This window comes from Phodopus roborovskii, unplaced genomic scaffold (assembly GCF_943737965.1).
Source record: "Phodopus roborovskii unplaced genomic scaffold, PHOROB, whole genome shotgun sequence".
NCBI classification, from domain to species: Eukaryota; Metazoa; Chordata; class Mammalia; order Rodentia; family Cricetidae; genus Phodopus; species Phodopus roborovskii.
The window spans coordinates 174,193-192,434 of NW_026126444.1; the positions used below are offsets into that span (position 1 = coordinate 174,193).

General features: G+C 42.0%; 1 pseudogene; it reads right to left on the reverse strand.

Annotated features, from left to right (window-relative positions):
• Positions 1 to 9,664: 9,664 nt before the first annotated feature.
• Positions 9,665 to 12,758, reverse strand: LOC127224702 (40S ribosomal protein S4-like; annotated as a pseudogene).
• Positions 12,759 to 18,242: the final 5,484 nt, after the last annotated feature.

The window sequence follows — 18,242 nt, forward strand, 5'->3', positions numbered from 1 at the left end:
TCTTCACCAGCTTTCTGTTTTCCATGGTTCCTTTCACTGCCTACACTTGGCTGTCCTGGAACTTATTCTGTAGACCAGGATGGGCTCAAACTCAGATATCCACCAGCCTCAGCCTTCCCAGTGCTGAGATTAAAGGCATGCACCACCACACCCAGCTCTAAATTTTTCTTTAATTCCTTTTCACAAGTTAGAAACTTAGTTCAGTGAGAGCTTGCCCTGAGATCACCACTCCCTTTATTCTATTTCTTAATCTGCTTATCTTCTTGAACTCGGGACTTAGCTCCATTATAGTTCCTACTTCTCTTTTTCTCCTCAAATTTTGTAATTTACCCTGCTCAGCTTGCTCTTTTTCATTATAAATCTCCATTAAAGTTACCACTAATAACCACGTGATAGAGCCCTATACCAGGCTGTTTTGAGATTTCCTATGCCCGTGGAATTAATCCAAATCTCTTCACTTTAGCCTCAGGCAGACTCTTTGGACAAAGGCAAAAGGTAGGCACTTTCTTCACCAAAATATCACAAGAACCATCTCTAGTCCACATGTTAATATTCTTCTCCTCTGTAACCACATGAGCCAGCCCCCACAGTTCAAATCATTCTCAACACCGTGTTCCATGCTCCTACTGGTGTGTCCCGTTAAGCAGTGCTCAAATCATCCTCCTGCTTTCTTAACCCAAACTCCCAAAGTCCAAATTCCTCCAAACAAAAGTATGCTCAGACCTATCACAGCACCCTAGTCCCACATCTGTCTCAGTTAGGGTTTCTGTTGCTGTGAAGACACACCATGACCATGGCAACTCTTATAAAGGATTTTAGGGGGTGTCTTACAGTCTCAGAGGTTTAGTCTGTTATCATCAGAGCATGACAACTCATCCTGGACTTTCCATGAAAATAAACACATCTCACTGAAAACCCTGACTGGTACCATTTTAATATAAAGCTAGACCTCCAAAAACCAAGTAAAGAAAATGATATCTATTAAACATATGAGTCCAAATCAAAAGCAAAAGTATTTTTATATTTTTGGCTGTGAGCCTAGCCTTTAATGGCTGAGCCGTCTCTCCAGCCCTCAAAAGTATTTTTATATAAATGACTTGACAGGGTTTTTCTGTATTGTTTTGGAGCCTGTCCTGGAACTAGCTTTGTAGACCAAGCTAAATCCAACTCACAGAAATCCACCTGCCTCTGAATGATGGGACTAAAGGCGTGCACCGCCAACTCCTGGCGACAATTTATTTTTTAAAAGTTCATGTATGGATGTTTTGTCTACAGGTATGTCTATGCACTTGATTCCTGCAGAGGCCAGAAGAAGACACTGGGTAACCTGGGACTGGAATTACAGAGAGTGGTGTAACTGCCATGTGAGTGCTCTTAACTGCTAAGCCATCTCTCCAGCCCCAATTTAGAAAGCATTAAAGGAATATTTTGCCTGAGTCCTTAAGAAAATATGCTGAGTCACAGCTTTGCTCTGTCCCTAATATAGTAGTTACTTTTCTATAACTATGACAAATTACTTGACAAAACATCTTCAAGGAGGAATTTTTTTAATTTGGTTCAGGGCTTCAGAACCAAATTGGCCCTTCCTGTTCACTTGAGCAGGAATCCTGGTGGCAGAAGCATGTGGTAGAGATAGCTCTTCACATCATGGTAGATGTGAAAGCAGGCACTGACAGGAAGGGGCCCAAAATAATATAATCCTTAGGACCTGCATTCAAGTCTTTCCAAAATGGCACCACCATTGGAGACCAAGTGTTGAAAACATGAAGATGTTTCAGTTTCAAATATATAACACTGGGGTGGGAAAAGGTAAATCATCAGGATATATGTGATAGTTTGAAAGAAAATAGCCCCCACAGGAAGTGGCACTATTAGGAGGTATGACTTTGTTGGAGTGGGTGTGGCCTCTTTAGAGGAAGTGGGACACTATGGAGGCAGGCTTTGAGATCTCCTATGCTCAGTCTATGACCAGTGTGGAACACAGTTCACTTCCTATTGCCTATAGATCGAGACGTAGAACTCTCAGCTCCTTCTCCAGACCCATGCAAGCCACCATGTTCTGCCACGATAATGGACTAAACCTCCGAAACTGTGATACACCACAATTAAATGTTTTTCTTTATGAGTGACCATGGTCACAGCATCTCTTCGCAGCAATAGAAACCCTAACTAAGATGCTATATTATTTTCCAACTCAAAAAAAACATGAACTTGAGCCTTAAGTGGCCCTTCCTGAAGTTACCGTAAGCATACAAAATAGAATTGGGATAAACCAAATAGTATATAATCACAGAAGCCTGTGTTGATGGGTTTGCAAACTATAAACTTTCACAGAGTGGGGGGTGGGAGTATATGTGAACACAGAACCTGTGGGCAGGAGAAAAGCAGTTCAGAAGTTCAGACATTATATTGTTGTGATTCTGTATGTTCCCCCTAAGACTCAAAATTATTTAACTAGAAAAGTCTGCTTTGTGGCTACTGTTTGTTGTGCCTCCTCTCAAACACAGATCAGTGAAGTTCTGACCCACTCAGCTTCAGAGTTCAAATGTTCATCATCCATCCAGAGGAAGTCTGAGACTTCAGTAGCCAACCGTGGTCCTTACTGGCCTAGCCTCTAGTCAGGTGGGTGCAAAGAACAGAAAGCTCCTTTGCTCCTGCAACAATACCTCAAAACTTCACTTGAAATTTACTGGTTCCATCCAGGCCCACAACCAGGAAGAGGCCCTGACTTGCCTTTTCTCAGTTCCTCCAGTAAACACAGGCTGAGGTCTGGCTGCCTACATGAGAGACACCACCATGACATCCCCTGCTGGCCTTGCTGTGAGTCTCTTTCATGGGGGCACCCAGAGATTTCCTTGGGATGAATAGGATGACGTGAGTGTGTTATTGGATATTTGTTTAGACTGTAAAGATGTGTCTTTGCCAAGGCACCTTCTGATTGGTTTAATAAAGAGCTGAATGTCCAATAGCTAGGCAGGAAACATAAGCAGGATTTCTGGGGAGAGAGAGCAAGAGAGGGTGAATCTAAGCATGAGAGGGAGACACAATGAGAGATGGAGAGGAAACAGAAGGTACAAGATGAAAGAGAGATGATGCCATGTCATAGAATGTAGATTACTATAAATGGGTTAATGTAAGTTATAAAAGCTAATTAGGAAGAAGCATAAGCTATATTTGGGAGCTGGGTGTTGGGAAAGAAAAAGAATATGTATATAATTTTTTTCTTATTTTACATATCGATCCCAGTTCACAGGGAGGGTGATGTCTTCCAGGAGGGAACAACAAAATCTGTCAAGTCATTTGGAGTAGGGACTAGGCCCTCCCTCCTGCCTCTAGGCTAAGGGAGTATCCCTCCATGGGGAATGTGCTCCCAAAGTCCTGGTTCTACTGTCAGAGGTCCCTTAAACTGCCCGGGGCCTTCTAACTGAGACCCACTTTCAGGGGGTCTGAGTTGGTCCAATGCTGGTTTCCCAGCTATAGTCTGGGGGTTCATGAGCTCCCCCTTGTTCAGATCAGCTGTCTCTGTGGGTTTCTGTAGCCTGGTCTTGTCCTCCTTTCTTATCACTCCTCCCTCTCTGCACCTGGATTCCAGGAGTTCTGCTCAGTGGGTGTCTGCTTCTGTTTCCATCAGCTACTAGATGAGGGCTCTAGGATGGCATATAAGTTAGTTATCAATCTCATTATCAAGGAAGGGTGTTTAAGGTAGCCTTTCCACTAGTGCTCAGATTGTTAGTTGGGGTCATCCTTGTAGGTCTCTGGACATTTCTCTAGAGTCAGTTTAAGAAAGAGAATTGTTTTTTTTTTTTTAATTTATTTATTTTTTTATTTTATTTAATTTTATATAACAAAGTCCAACTAAATGAAAACAAACATTTATACACAATATTTGGGAATTTGGGCATCGTTCTTTCCAAACTACTTCCTGCTGGTAAGGGGCGTTGTCTTGGGGGGATTCAAAGAAGATTCAGATATCCTGGCTGTAGTCTGTAGGGCTGTTTTGTCCAGCTGTTTTGAATGTAGGATTAGCTTGTACTCTGTTTCAGGCGGTCTGGCTTGATCAAACCACATTAGTCTGGAAGGAATCCACATCTTTTCATTTTCTGTGGAAACAAAAATAGAAATCCTTTTCCCCAGTAACTTGTCCTTCAACTTAAATTTTGGAGTCAAAGCATTTTTTTAATTTAATTTATTATTTTACATGTCGATCCCAGTTCCCTCTCCCTCCCTCCCTTCCCCCCCCCCAGCCCTCCCTCTCTCCTTCCCTTTCTTTTACCCTTTCTGCCCTCTCATATGCACTCTAAACACCCTCCCCTCCCATCCCCCCACCCCAATTCCATATGTAGGGGAATGCCATCCAGTTGGGGTCATGTAGATCTGACAGGTCATGTGAAGTAGGGACTAGGGCTTCTCTCCTGTCTCTAGATTAAGGCAGTTATCCCTCCATGGGGGATATGTTCGCAAAGGCCTTTTGTGCACCAGGAATACATCCTGGCTCCACTGTATGAGGTCTCTTAGACTGCTCAGTCCTTCTGGCTGAGACCCATATTCAGGGGGGCCTGAGTCAGTCCCATGCTGGCTTCCCAGCTATCAGTCTAGTGGCCGTTAGCTCCTCCTTGTTCAGGTCAGCTGTCTCTATGTGCTTCTGCCACGTGGTCTTGTCCTCTCCATCTGCTTCTGGGTTCTAGTTCGACTCAGTGTTTATGTATGGGTGTTTGCTCCTATTTTCAACAGGCATTAGTTGAGGGCTCCATGGAGAAGTTAATTGTTGATCTCACTCTCCGGGAAGGGCATTTATGATAGCCTAAGAAAGAGAATTGTTACAGGGGTTAATCTACCACCCCTGCAGGAAGCTACTTTTGACTAGGCAGTATTCCTCAGTGGTCAGTTTTAGTGATTTTTACAAGCTGGAATGTTAAATACAGTTATTATTAAGATGCAAGTTACACACACTTACACTGAACGTGTATTAAAAGCAAATGCCCTATCACTTTTGTTTTGGCTTTAATTATTTGAGACAGGCACTCTCTATGTAGCTCTGGTTGTCCTGGAAATCTCTATGTAGACGAGGTTGGCCTCAAACTCCCAGAGATCAACCTGCCTCTTCCTCCTTAGTACTAGGATAAAATGTGTGTGCCACCATACCCAGCCTATTACTTCTTAGTTTATCTTTCTACATCATGCTGTTATCTGTGTTCTTGAATTATTTCTACCTACTATCTTTATGACCACTTGTCAAAATGTTGGTGAGCTGATAATGCAGATTAACTTTGGAGACAAATACTCAGTAAATAACCCAAACATTCTGTGAAAATCAACAGGCCATGTAGCTCTTAAAGGGCACACTTTACCATTATAATTGGTACTGTGATATATAAATTATGTAAATGATCCCTTATATAAAGTGGGTACCCACTCCCAGCAAGGCAGTTATTAGACATTAGCAAGCACTCCTTCATATCCCTCACTCTGGAGCCATTTCTAAAGTCTCACTAAGTTTATCAGGTGTGCTACCACCACATACAGACCCAGAGCCTGTTTGTTCATCCCTGACCAACTCTTGCTTTCTCTTGTCCATGCAAATGGACAAAACCCCTGGGCTCTGCTCCTTCCCATACTCTGACAGAGAGCAGAGCATACTTGCCTGGTTGGTGAGTTTGGAAGAGGTGGGGTATAGTTTAGCACCTTCCATTTGTCTGGAGCACCACCAAACCCTGGATTCAAGCACCAGGAGCATCACGGCTCAGAGAAGGAAGCTTCGCTCTCCGTAGTAGCATTGGTCACTGACAGGTGCCATCTATTGGCCTCAATCGGCATCTTTTCTGGAGTAGTTCAAAAAACGAATAAGAAAATAATGTACTCTTTATTGAGCCCCTTCAGGACTCGGTAAGTCCTCTCCCTCAGCCTTTGCTTCTCAAATCCCAGAATACCTTGTGGCTGTGCCCATGTATATTGGTCCATGTAATATAAAACCTCTCTAAGATTAAAAAAAAAAAAAACTCACTTAACAAATATAATTTATTCAATTTTTTATTTCTAATATATTTATATTTATGTAGATACACTATAATTCTTTAGCAATTGAGCATCTTTCCCATGCCAGAAATTGTATGTGCAAATTTCGTGTAGTCTCCAAAATAGATACTATAATCCCCTTTTACTGAAGTGGAAATTAAGATTCAGAGAGTTTAAGTGACCTGCTCAGGGTCACAAGGTGACCAAGCCTGTGGCTGGATGCCAACACCTTCCTCTTTCTGACTTGCTTTCTGCCCACTCTCCTTTTGTTTCTCCTTCCATCTCTATCTGTCCAATAGTCCTCACTCCTTTGCTTCAAGACCAGATCATGGACAGTCCCCACACTTCCCCAAGCTGGGCCCCACCTCCTGAAGTTTCTAGCTCATCTCAAACTAGAAGCGCCAGCTAGAGATAAAGCCTTCAATACAGAAGTCTTGAGGCAGAGGAACTTCATATCTAACCATAGCATTCTACCCCTGACCCCCAACATGCCTGTTAGTTCATCCGCTTTCTTTCACCAACCCTTCTGTCAAGACCTTTCTTCACCAGCACATTCTCTAGCCCTTTGACACTACAGAAAACTGAAGAAGCGTTTGAAACCTTAGAAATTTCAGTCTACATCTAAAAAATAATCTCTAAAGCTTATCCCAAGAGCTAGGCTCCCATGAAACTTGGCAGCAGGTTGTCAGAAAGCTGTGTCTGTCTTTTAGTTTCCTTCTCAGATTTCTCACAAGGAATGTCCAACATCCACTTCAAAGGCCTAAGGAAGGAGGCCACAAAGAAACCAGCATACATAGAGCCCACAGCTGGATCTGTCCAGGCTTGACCTAGAAACTGGGTACTGTTTTGGAAGAGTAGCCCTATCTTAAGTGAGTCAAGATTCCTTCTCACAACATCAATAGTTGGGTAATATGGTCAACGACTGAACATTTATTTTTTGGTTTTTCAAGACAGGGTTTCTTTGTAGTTCTGGAGCCTATCCTGAAACTCACTCTCTAGACCAGGCTGGCCTCAAACTTACTGAGATCCACCTGTCTCTGCCTCCTGAGTGCTGGGATTAAAGACATGCACCACCACTGCCCAGCTCTGAACAAATATGTTATCAGCTTCTTGAGGAACAAGAGAAGGAGAAAGGAGAACATACATATATGCATATATGTGGTATATGTATATTATATATATAAAAAGCTATTACACAGTGATGTCTCAGTAGAAATAATATAACCTTTAGTCGGGAGTGTGTCTTAGTATCTGTTTTGGCTCTGTAATTTAAAAAAAAAATGTAAGGGTTATTTCAGCTCACAGTTCCAGGTTATAGCCATCACAGTTGGGAAGTCACAGCAGCAGAAGCTTGAGAAACTGGATTATATCACATGCACAGTTCATTTTCTCCACTATTATTCAGGTCCCCTGCCTAGGGAATGCTGCTACCCACAGTGGATGAGTCTTTTACCCCAATTAATGTACAAGACAATTCTCCACAGACAGGTAAGACCACAGGACAATCTGATCTAGACAGTGCTCCCACTGAAATTCTCTTCTCAGATAATTTTAGATTGTGTTACATTGACAATTCAAGCTAATCATGAGACATGGTAAAAGTTGAATCTTCAAAGAATATAACAATCTTACTTCAGGGACTACAAGATTGGTTCCATGGCTCAACACATGCTTAGACTACAGGAGACTCTGGGCTTAATCTCCAGTGAGCACACACACACACAAATCTCACTGGCTTTCTATGTGAATCCAAGCTACATGCTTAGTAAATAAACTTTGTGTATTTGTGGTATTAGAATCTTAAGGAGAGGATGATTGTGAAAACTTATCAAGAACAGTTTGTTAGGAGAGCAACAATACATTAGTCACTGTGACAGAAATACCTGACATGCACAGCTAAGAGGAAGAAAGGCTTATTTATGTTCAGTTTCAGAGATTTCAGTTCATAGTCTATGGCAGTAGGAGGATGTAGCAAAGACCCATGATGGACAGGAATGGGGCAAAAACAAGATGTCCCCAAGGACCTGTCCCAGGGGCTTATTTCCTCCAACCTGTCATAATCTCTAAAGTTTCTAACCAATCTAGTAAGGTGGCTCAGAGATAAAGTCATATGTCATCAAGCCTGACAACCCAAATTTCATCTCTAGGTCCCATATGGTAGAAGGAGAGAACTGACTCCAACTTGTCAACTGATGAGCCCTCCAGTGCACACTCACAAGTACATACACACACACACACACACACACACACACACACACACACACACACCAGATACAAATAAATGCAATTTAGAAATTCTAGCACTTCTAAAACACAGCTAGAAAACAAAATTTGAATATAGCAGCTAGCCTTTGGGGGACACCTCATATCCAAACCATGATGCTTTGTCCCTGAAGAGGTCCATGCCCATTTCATAACATCAAGCCCATTGAGCCCATTTCTGAGAGTTCCTGCCTCTTCTTAACTCTTAACTGTGAGCTCCTATGCAGTCAGAAAACAGGACAGGCTGCAATGATGCTTGCCTTTAATCCTAACATTCAGGAGGCAGAAGCAGGCAGATCTCTGAGTTCAAGGGCAGCCTAATGTACAGAGCAAATTCCAGGACAGCCAGGGCTATTCAGAGAAACCCCCTCCTCTCTCTCTCTCTCTTGGTTTTTCTAGACAGGGTTTCTCTGTGGCTTTGAAGGCTGTCCTAGAATTAGCTCTTGTAGACCAGGATGGTCTTGAACTCACAGAGATCCACCTGCCTCTGCCTCCCGACCTCCTGAGTGCTGGGATTAAAGGCCTGCACCACCAACACACAGTGAGAAACTTTGTCTCAAAAAACAAAAACAAAACAAATCAGAAAACAAAACCAGGTGTAGTGGTGCTTGTCAATAATCCCATTACTGGGGAAGCTGAGGCAGGAATAGTGAGAGTTCAAATCCAGCCTGGGCAACATCATGAGTTCAAGACCAACCCAAGATATAGTGAAACAATATCTTTTATAAAAAGGAAGAAAATAAAATTTAAATTTAAAAAAATGTGCTGGTTTGAAAAAGAGTGGTGCTCATAGACTCATATATTTGAATGCTTAGTCTTTAGGGAGTAGCACTATTTAAGAAAGATTAGGAGGAGGTGTTGCCTTTTTGGAGAGAGTGAGCGGGGAGGGGGGAAGGAGGGAGGAGGTGACTTTGAGGATTCAAAAGCCCATGCCAGACCCAAGCTTTCTGTCTCTCTGCCTACAGATCAGGATGTAGCTGTCAGCTACTGTGCCAGTACCTGCCTGCACGCTCCCATGATCCCCACCATGATGATAATGAATGGACTAAACCTCTGAAAGTGTAAGCAAGCCCCAATTAAATGAATACAGGAAAAATGGATTCAAGCAGAATCAACATCTAACAGGACAAATATTAAATCCTATAGTTCCATGGCTGGTTTCAAGAGCATGTAGCATTGTGATATGGGCCCTGAGGTCCAGGCCACTCATACAGCTTTGCCATTTGCAGCACACAGACCTCTCTCTCTTAGACTGAGGTTTGGTTTTTTTGTTTTGTTTTGGTTTGGTTTTTTCTTCTGTTTTGGGGTTTTTGTTTGTTTGTTTGTTTGTTTTAATTTTATCATGCTGTTTAGTTAAGCACAGTTGCCTAGAAAGACAAGAGTGAAATACTTCTCCAGCATGTCTCCTGGAGACCACTTCACCCACTGCTCTCTTTGGCTGCTAGCCTCTTGTCTCTCTCTTCAGCAATGGTGAGGCGGATTCCTTTCCCTCAGGGAAGAGAAATCCATGCTTTGTTGCCCTTGCCATTTTTGCCAACAACAAAAATGTTGGAAAGCCAGGTGGCAAAAGCTGTTGCCTTTGGCATCTTTCCCATGAACCACATCAAAAGAGCCAGGATGTCTCTCTCTGTTGGTGATCACACCAATTCTTCCCAAGTTAGCACCTCCAGTCACCATACTCAGGTTACCAGTGTCAAGCCTGATGAAGTTGGTCATTTTGCCTGTCTCCAACTCCATTTGAATGGTATCATTCACCTTGATGAGGGGATCAGGGTATCGAATAGTTCAAACATCATGGGTCACCAGATGTGGGATTCCTTTTGTGCCCACAAAGATCTTTCTCACTTTGCACAACTTGTACTTGGCCTCCTCAAGTGTAACACGATAAACAGCAAAGCGACCCCTGGTGTCATAGATCAGACAGAAGTCCTCTCCAGTCTTGTCAATGCTGATGACATCCATAGATCCATCAGTCCTTACTTTGACATCAATCTTAATGAAGGGCTGCATGCAAATCTTTTTCCACTTCATCTGTAGTCAAGGTATACTTAAGTCTGTTTCTTAGGAAAATGATCAGAGGCAGATATTCCCTCAGCTTGTGAGGGCCAGTGGATGGACGAGGAGCAAACACACCAGTCAATTTATCCAGCATCCAGTGCTTTGGAGCGGCTACACGTTTCAGATGTGAGTGAGTTTTCCTGGCAGAGAGCCCACATTGCTAGCATCTCTAACTTCCTGAGATTTCCATAACTATTTAGAATCCACTGTCACAGCTTCACCCTTCACCAGTCCTCTTTAGAAATCCTGGCTCTGCTACACAGTTTCACCCTCTGATACTTCCTTTAAGACCTGGGTCCTGGCCTTCCTGGCTCCTTAACTTGCATTCTGTCTGCCCATAAAACCAGTAACAGGTGAATGATGTCTGGATTTGCCCTCAACCCTCTCAAACAGCAGCTCGTCCTGAACCATAATTATAGTGACTTCTGAATGACTGGGGGACTGGAAATGGTGTACACTGTCCTAGACATTTCCCGGCCAGTGACACTACCCAGAGCTCTCTTCTCCAAGCCAGATTTTTTTTTTTTAATGACTTAAAAACAAACAAACAAAAACCCCCTTTAAACCATTGAGCCTGCATTGGGTACAGTCTGACCAATTTCAGAGATGCCTTTGTGGTATCTTTCCTATTGTCTTTATGCAAAGTACTTGGCTTCTTTTTAATGTTCCCAGTCTCCTTCACACTATGACTTCCTTAGCCCCAACTTTACACAGGCTTTTATGGACAAACCATAAATCTGTCAAGTCTTTCTGTTCTGCTTTTTGTTCCTGTTTCCCACTGTAAATCTGGCCAAAGACAGGCAACAATAGCTATGCCATTGCCTGAATGCTTGTAATGCCTTGGCATTTCTTAATCCAGATTAATTAAACCATTACCTTTAAATTCAGCCTCCCAGTCTCAGGACAGGGACAATGTGCAACAAATTTATTGCCACAATATGACATGAATGGTCTTACATTCTCAGTGGAGTCATTGTTCTTATCTGAAACCTCATAAGCATAGTCTTCACTATCGGAATTTCTGTCAGCATCTGCTGTTTTGAGTTTTCACAAGAATCACACAGTAAGCTCTGTTTACAGTCTCCCAAAGTTTCTCTGCCATGTCAAACTTTTACAAATTCTTCCCACTAGCCAGTCCCAAAGGCTTCTGAAACAGGCAATAAAAACACCTAATATAGCCTGCAGGAGCAGAGATTTATTTTGACTGACAAGTGCAGAGCTTTCTGTCCACAGCCTCTGGTTCTATTGATTCTGGGCCCCGGGGTGAAGCAGACTATCATAACTGTGAAATCACAGAGCAGAAATGCTACCTGATGGTGGTAAGTGAAGCCAAGGGATAAAGGAAGGAACCCCGGCCAAGATAACTTTAAGAATCTGCTACTAGTGGTCTCACCTCCTAAAATCTCTCACACACCCCAAAATAGTGCCACCAGCTACAGATCAAGACTTCAGTTCTAGAGCCTTTTGGAAGAATACTTCATATCTGCCTTAGTATTTCTATTGCTGTGAAGAGACACCATAACCATGGCAACTCTTATAAAGAAACATTTCCTTGAGGATGGCTTATAGGTTCAGAGGTTCCATTACCATCGAGGCAGGACATGGCAGCATGTAGGCAGACATGGTGCTGGAAAAGGAACTGAGAGTTCTACATCTTGATCGACAAGCAGCAGAGGGAGTCTGTGTTCCACTCTAGATATAATTTGAGCACAGGAGACCTCAAATCCCACCCTCCACAGTGACACACTTCCTCCAACAAGGACATTCCCGGTCCAACAAAGCCACGCCTCCTAATAGTGCCAATCCCTATGGGGGGCTAGTTTCTTCTAAACCAACACACTACCCAAAACATTAAAAAAAAATTAACTAAAATTTTAAAAAGACACATGTAAAGGGCCTGGTATATGTAACATATAGTAGGTGTCCAACATGTAAAAAGTGTAACTGTTGTTTTCATGCTGAGGTGTAGTTATGGTTGTCCCACAAGTCACTTAGAGAAACCTCTTCTCTCATCGCAGGGTAGGAAACAGATACTGGGTGAGTTTAGATGGAGTTAGATTGATCCTACCCAAACTAGAGGTCTGAACATGGTTTTCTAGAAAATAAGCAAATTCTTACACAGTGTTGTGATGAACTTTGGAAGGCCAAGAGACATGTGAGCACAGAAACCTTAAAAAGCAAAGAATGAAGCAGTACGCAGACTGTTACAATGCTCACTGTGGTTCTCTAGGAGTGGGCATGCCCCATAATGGTACTAATGTGGGGCTGGGACAAACACTGGTAACTTCTCACTCATGAAAAGGCCCCTGGAGGTGTGACTGGATGAAAATGATCTCCACAGACACATATGTTTCAATATTTGGTCCACAGTAGGTGGAATTGTTTGGGAAGGAGTAAGAAGTGTGGTCCTGTTGGAGGAAGTACATCACTAGGCCTGGGCTGGAGGATTCAGAAAGACCCACACCATTCCCAGTGTGCTGCTTCCTGTTTGTAGATCAGGCTGTGAACTCTTAGGTGCTGCTCCTCAGTCATGCATGCCTTGCTCCCTGTCATGATGGTGATGGATTCCTATTCCTCTGGAACTGCAAACTCTAATTAAATGCTTCCTTCTATAAGTTGCCTTGGTCGTGGTGTTTTGCCATAGCAATAGAAAAGTAACTAACACAGCAGGATTGTGAAAAACTAAATAAATAAAAAGAAAATCTAAAACCTACCTGTGTGCTACTGTTAATGTACAGAGTGGTTTATATACACTATCTTATGAAATCACCCTAATTACTCATCAAGCTCACTATAGAAAAAAAGTCATGAGACTTTTAGAGTTCACTTGGTTCTTTATCCTTGTTAGCAGCCAGCCAAAAGCATTAAGAGAAGCTTTATTTCTGCTATTCTACAATCATTCCCCACGCAATGATCCCTTCTCACAGAGAAAGAAGACATAAAATGGGGAAGCTATGAAAAGAAAGCACATATTGGAGCTTGGGGAGTCCCTGTAAAGGATATGATAATGTCCATGACTGACCACAATCTAGTTATGTGTGAAGGCAAGTTACACAGGGGTGTGGTTGTCCACACGTATACTTCTCACAACTTTGGAGGTTGAGGGAGGAGGATTACAGCCAGCTCAAGGCAAACCTAGGATACATAGTAAATTCAAGGTCAGCATGGGATATGTAAGAAAACCTATTAGAAAAAAAAGGAAGGAAGGAAGGCAGATTCAGGACAGTTTGGATCTATTTGTGCAGAACCTAATGTGGTTGCTGAATGACATCAACTACTAAGTGTCAAGGAAATATGAACACACCCAAAGAGCCCAAAAGCCTCTGGAGAGGCTGTGAGATTTAATAGATAAAATAGAAAACTACAGTGAATAGATGTTGAGACCAAAAGTATAATTAAAGAAGAAAGGAATGATTAGGTACATGCTGGGTGCTGGATTTCATTTCAAGGTCATTGCTTCAGAAGCAAGAATGATGGCTATTTGGCTAAGAATAAAGATAATTTTTAAAGACTGAAAAGAATGTTTAGTCAGAGACCAGCTCATCTAGCCAAAGGATTGTAAATGGAAAACAGATGGGGAGGAGGGGAGGGAACCACCCAGACCAAACTGAGATGGTCTTCCATGTACATTAAAGAGGGCCTGGGAAGAGTTTCAACAGTGAGAGGGGTCCTGGGGTGATTCAATTAAAAAAAAAATAAATAAGAAGACTGGAAAAGACATCACAAGTGAGCAGTCCACCCTATTTTCAAAGTCAGGATTTCTCATTAGCCTGGACAGTTAGGTTAGGCTAGCTGGCCCCAAGAGCCCTAGAGACCCTCTATTTTCTGACTCCCCAACATTGGTACATACCACCATGCTTGGCATTTTTACATGGATCCTAGGGACTAAATTTAGCTCCTCATGTTTGTGCATCAAGCATTTAATGGACTTGGCTTCCAATTTTGTGGTTTTGATGCTTTTTCTCTTCCATCCTCCCTTCTTTTCTTCCTCCCTCCCTCTTTCCCTTCCCTTTCCTTCCTCCCTTCCTTCTTCCTTTCCTTCCTTCCTTCTTCTTAACTCTCTTTTTCTGTATAACTATATCAACTACTGTTTTCTCTCAACATTGCAGGGCATCAGTCCTCAGGACCCTCTGCATACTAAAATCTACTGATGTACTGTTACCTATGATCATATCCTCATGTACTGCAGATCATCTCTAGGTTTCATGACACCTAATATGTATTATGAAAATTCTATGTAAACACTTGCTATATACTTCATTGCTTAGGAAATAATAACAAGAAGAAGTTTCTGCACATACTCACTGTTCTCATCCAGGCAAACCTGCCCCTGCCCCCTGGGAACCTGGCACAGTGGGTCACTTCTCAGTGCATGGCAAGCAGTACCCTGGTTCTATGCAGGTGCAAAGATACCCTTAACAGACAAGCTCCTCCCACTCCTGCTCTCTATTTGCCATTCCTTTGGCAGGCCTTTGTCTCTCTCTTTCCTTCTCTCTCTTTGTCTCTCTCTCTTTCCCCTCTCTCCCTTCCCTTTCCCACTCCCTCTCTTTCCCCCCAAAAACTTTCTACACAAGGCCCACCTGATGGCATGTCTGTCCCTTGACCACCATGGGACCCTTCCAAGGTTCCCCTCATGGTATATCATAAAAACTATTTTAACAAAAATCTTTTATTTTATTACTTTATGTATATAGGTGTTTTGCTTACATGATGTCGGGGTATACTGTGCCTATGTGATAGATTCCCAGAACTTAAGTTAATAGATAGTTTTGATGTGCTACATGAGTCCTAGAAATTGAATATGGGTTCTCTAGAAATATAGGCAGTGTTCTTAACTGCTGAGCCCCTTGCAAATATTTTTGATCCACAGCTGGATGAATATGTAGATGTGGAACCTCATATATGATGATGGCTCCAAAATATAAATAAGAACCAGATCCCTCCCTTATTTGATGTCTCATGGAGGAAGAGACCAAGGAAACACACAAGATCAAGTAACCAGCTGTCGGGAGCAGTCTTTGGGGGGCTGCAATCGGAGCCAGCCGAGCATCCCCAAGTCCATACCTGAGGGAAAGGCTAGCTATAGATAATAAAGAAATACAGAAAGACAGAATAAAGGAGGACAGATCAGTCAATACTGAAATGCCACGAATTTATTTTTCACCACCTTTATATACCATAACTAAAAAGTGGAACCCAGTATCATGTATATGGAACAGATTTTCTTCCTCACTTATTCTAAGAGTTCAGTAACCACACCTTAGCTCTAACTTCTTCCCTACCCTTGAGGTCAGGAGTAGCCACACCTCAGATCCAACTTCTCCTTCCTTAGCCTTGACAGTCAAGAGTAGCCACACCTCAAATTCAGGTCTGTTGTTATTTATACTAAAATGGCTGAAACATCCTTCTGTAGCCACACCTTTGACCTTTAGATCTTGTGATTTGCTGACAGCTTTGAACTCTCTGTCCTTGTGTCAAGATGGAGTGCAGCCATCTTTATGGGCACCCACAAATTCCCCCTTCTTAATATAATTAAAAATACCTGTGCTTCTGCTACAGGACAGATGACTGTGTCTGTCTTAGGTAGTCTTCTTCAACCTTCCAGCCTTACCCATCATGGGAAGCACACATTCTGTCATGTGTGTCCTGGCTTAGGTTGCCTGGAGGCAAAAAGACTTTACCCATCTCTGACTACCAGCCGATGTAATAAAGAACATTAGGGGATAGTATATATCTTGATACCAACACACCTGAGCCAACTTTTCATCAAGAGTTCACAAGCAAGCTCGATAATGCATATGCTTTTGTGGCTACAGCATCTCCTGAAAAGGGACAGGATGAATCAAGATAAAATGGCCTTTTAAAAATGGTTTAGGATTTTTCTTGACAGTGAGACATAATTGCTCCTGGCAACACCACCTGTGTCAGAAAGGAAGATAGACCTGGAAGAGACTCATTATGGAGTTTGCTTTCAATATGGCAAGACTAGGCATCTGGGCAAGATACTGCTCTTGTCTGGACTGTTTGAATTTATGCTATATAAACTGGACATGCAGGACCCACAGGAAAGTGACTGCTGATACAAGATGGACAGTGCTGCAGGGTTCCTGCTTCATGGAAGAGTCTGCCAGACATTCTGCAGGACACAGAGGGAAGTGACTGACAAACTGCCAAAACAGGTGGACAGTTTAAGTTTCCTGCTTTGCTGAAGAGTCTGCTAGACACACTATGGCCTATGGGCTGAAGATGGAATGTTACAGAAGAACTTCGGGTGACTGACCAGGCAGTGAGTTGTCTCTGCCATTACTAGAGTTTATATATTATCCTTCTGTGGTCTTTGAAGGAATTGAAGACAAATAGTTATGGTTATAGTTTTCCTTAGTTAGGATTAAAGTTACATATAAGACTTTAGACACATAAAGATAGAATAGATGATAGAATATTTTCTTTAAATCTTACTAAATGTTAATGGACTAAATATTGTTAACTGTGATTGTTATTTGATAACTGTTGTGTGATATATTTTGCTATGCTAAGGTTAAAGCCCTTCTTTTTATTTTAGACAGAAAAGAGATGATGGGAGATGTCATTCTGTAAATATGTTTCTCTTATTGGTTAATGAATAAAGCACTGTTGGCCAATAGGAAAGCAAGATAGGCAGGACGAGGAGACTAGGAGGAGAGAGGAAGGAGTAGGAGGGAGATCCAAGATGGAGGATGGAGAGAAGAACCCAGCCTCTCCGATAAGATGAGACCACGTGGAAATACTTAGATTAATAGAAATGGGTTAATATTTAAGACAGATCTAGCCAATAAGAAACTAATAACTGTCCTACAGCTTTATATCTAATATAGTGTCTCTATGTGTTATTTGGGGCTGGCATGGCGGTGGGACCAGACCGGCTGGAGGGAAAGCCTACTTATAACAACCAACAAAACTCATCTAAATGCTAAAAGAGTTAAAACTTAGAATAGCACATGGATAATAAGTACTGTGGATTTACCTATCAACAGTTTGCTGATTAATTGTATTTTTGCTTTGGATTTTCTATATAAGACTTTGGTGATTTTCCTAATTAACTCCTAAATTTTTTTCCAATCTGTATGTATAATTTGAATATTTATGTTTCATTTGTCATAAATTAGAAATATTTTAGTATCAGGTAGTAGTGACACATACCTTTAATCCCAGTACTCAGGAAGGCAGAAGCAGTTGAATCTTTGTGGGTTCAAGGCCAGCCTGGCCTACAAATCGAGTTCTAGGACAGCTAGAGCTGTTACACAAGAAGAACACTGTCTCAAAAAAACTGGAAGGAAGAAAGGAAGGAAGGGAGGGAGGGAGGAAGGAAGGAAGGAAAATTTTAGTGTCAGGCAATGGTGGCCCATACCTTTAATCCCAGCACTTGGGAAGCAGAAACAGGCAGATCTCTGTGAGTCTGAGGCCAGCCTGGTCTACAGAGCTAGTTCTAGGAAAGCCAAGGCTATACAGAGAAACCCTGACTCAAAATAATAATAATAATAATAATAATAATAAAAATAAAAGGAAAAGAAAGAAGAAAGGAAATAAAAATAATTTTAAGTTAGGGGCTGGAGGAAAATCTCAGCAGTTAAGAGCACTAGCTACTCTTCAAGAGGACCTGGGTTCAATTCCCAGCACCCACATTGCAGTTCACACCTGTCCACACACTCATATAGATGCACATGCAGGAAAAAAAAACCAAATGCACATAAAAGAAAAATCTTAAAAAAAGAAATATGTGTGTTTCATTTATCTCTTTATATTCTTATTTAATAAGAATATAAAGGTTTTGCTGGCCTACAAATCTAGATCAACCTGCCTCAGCCTCCTCAAAATTCTGGGACTATAGGAGTATACATCACCCATAAATAGTGAAATAATAATTTTTTTGT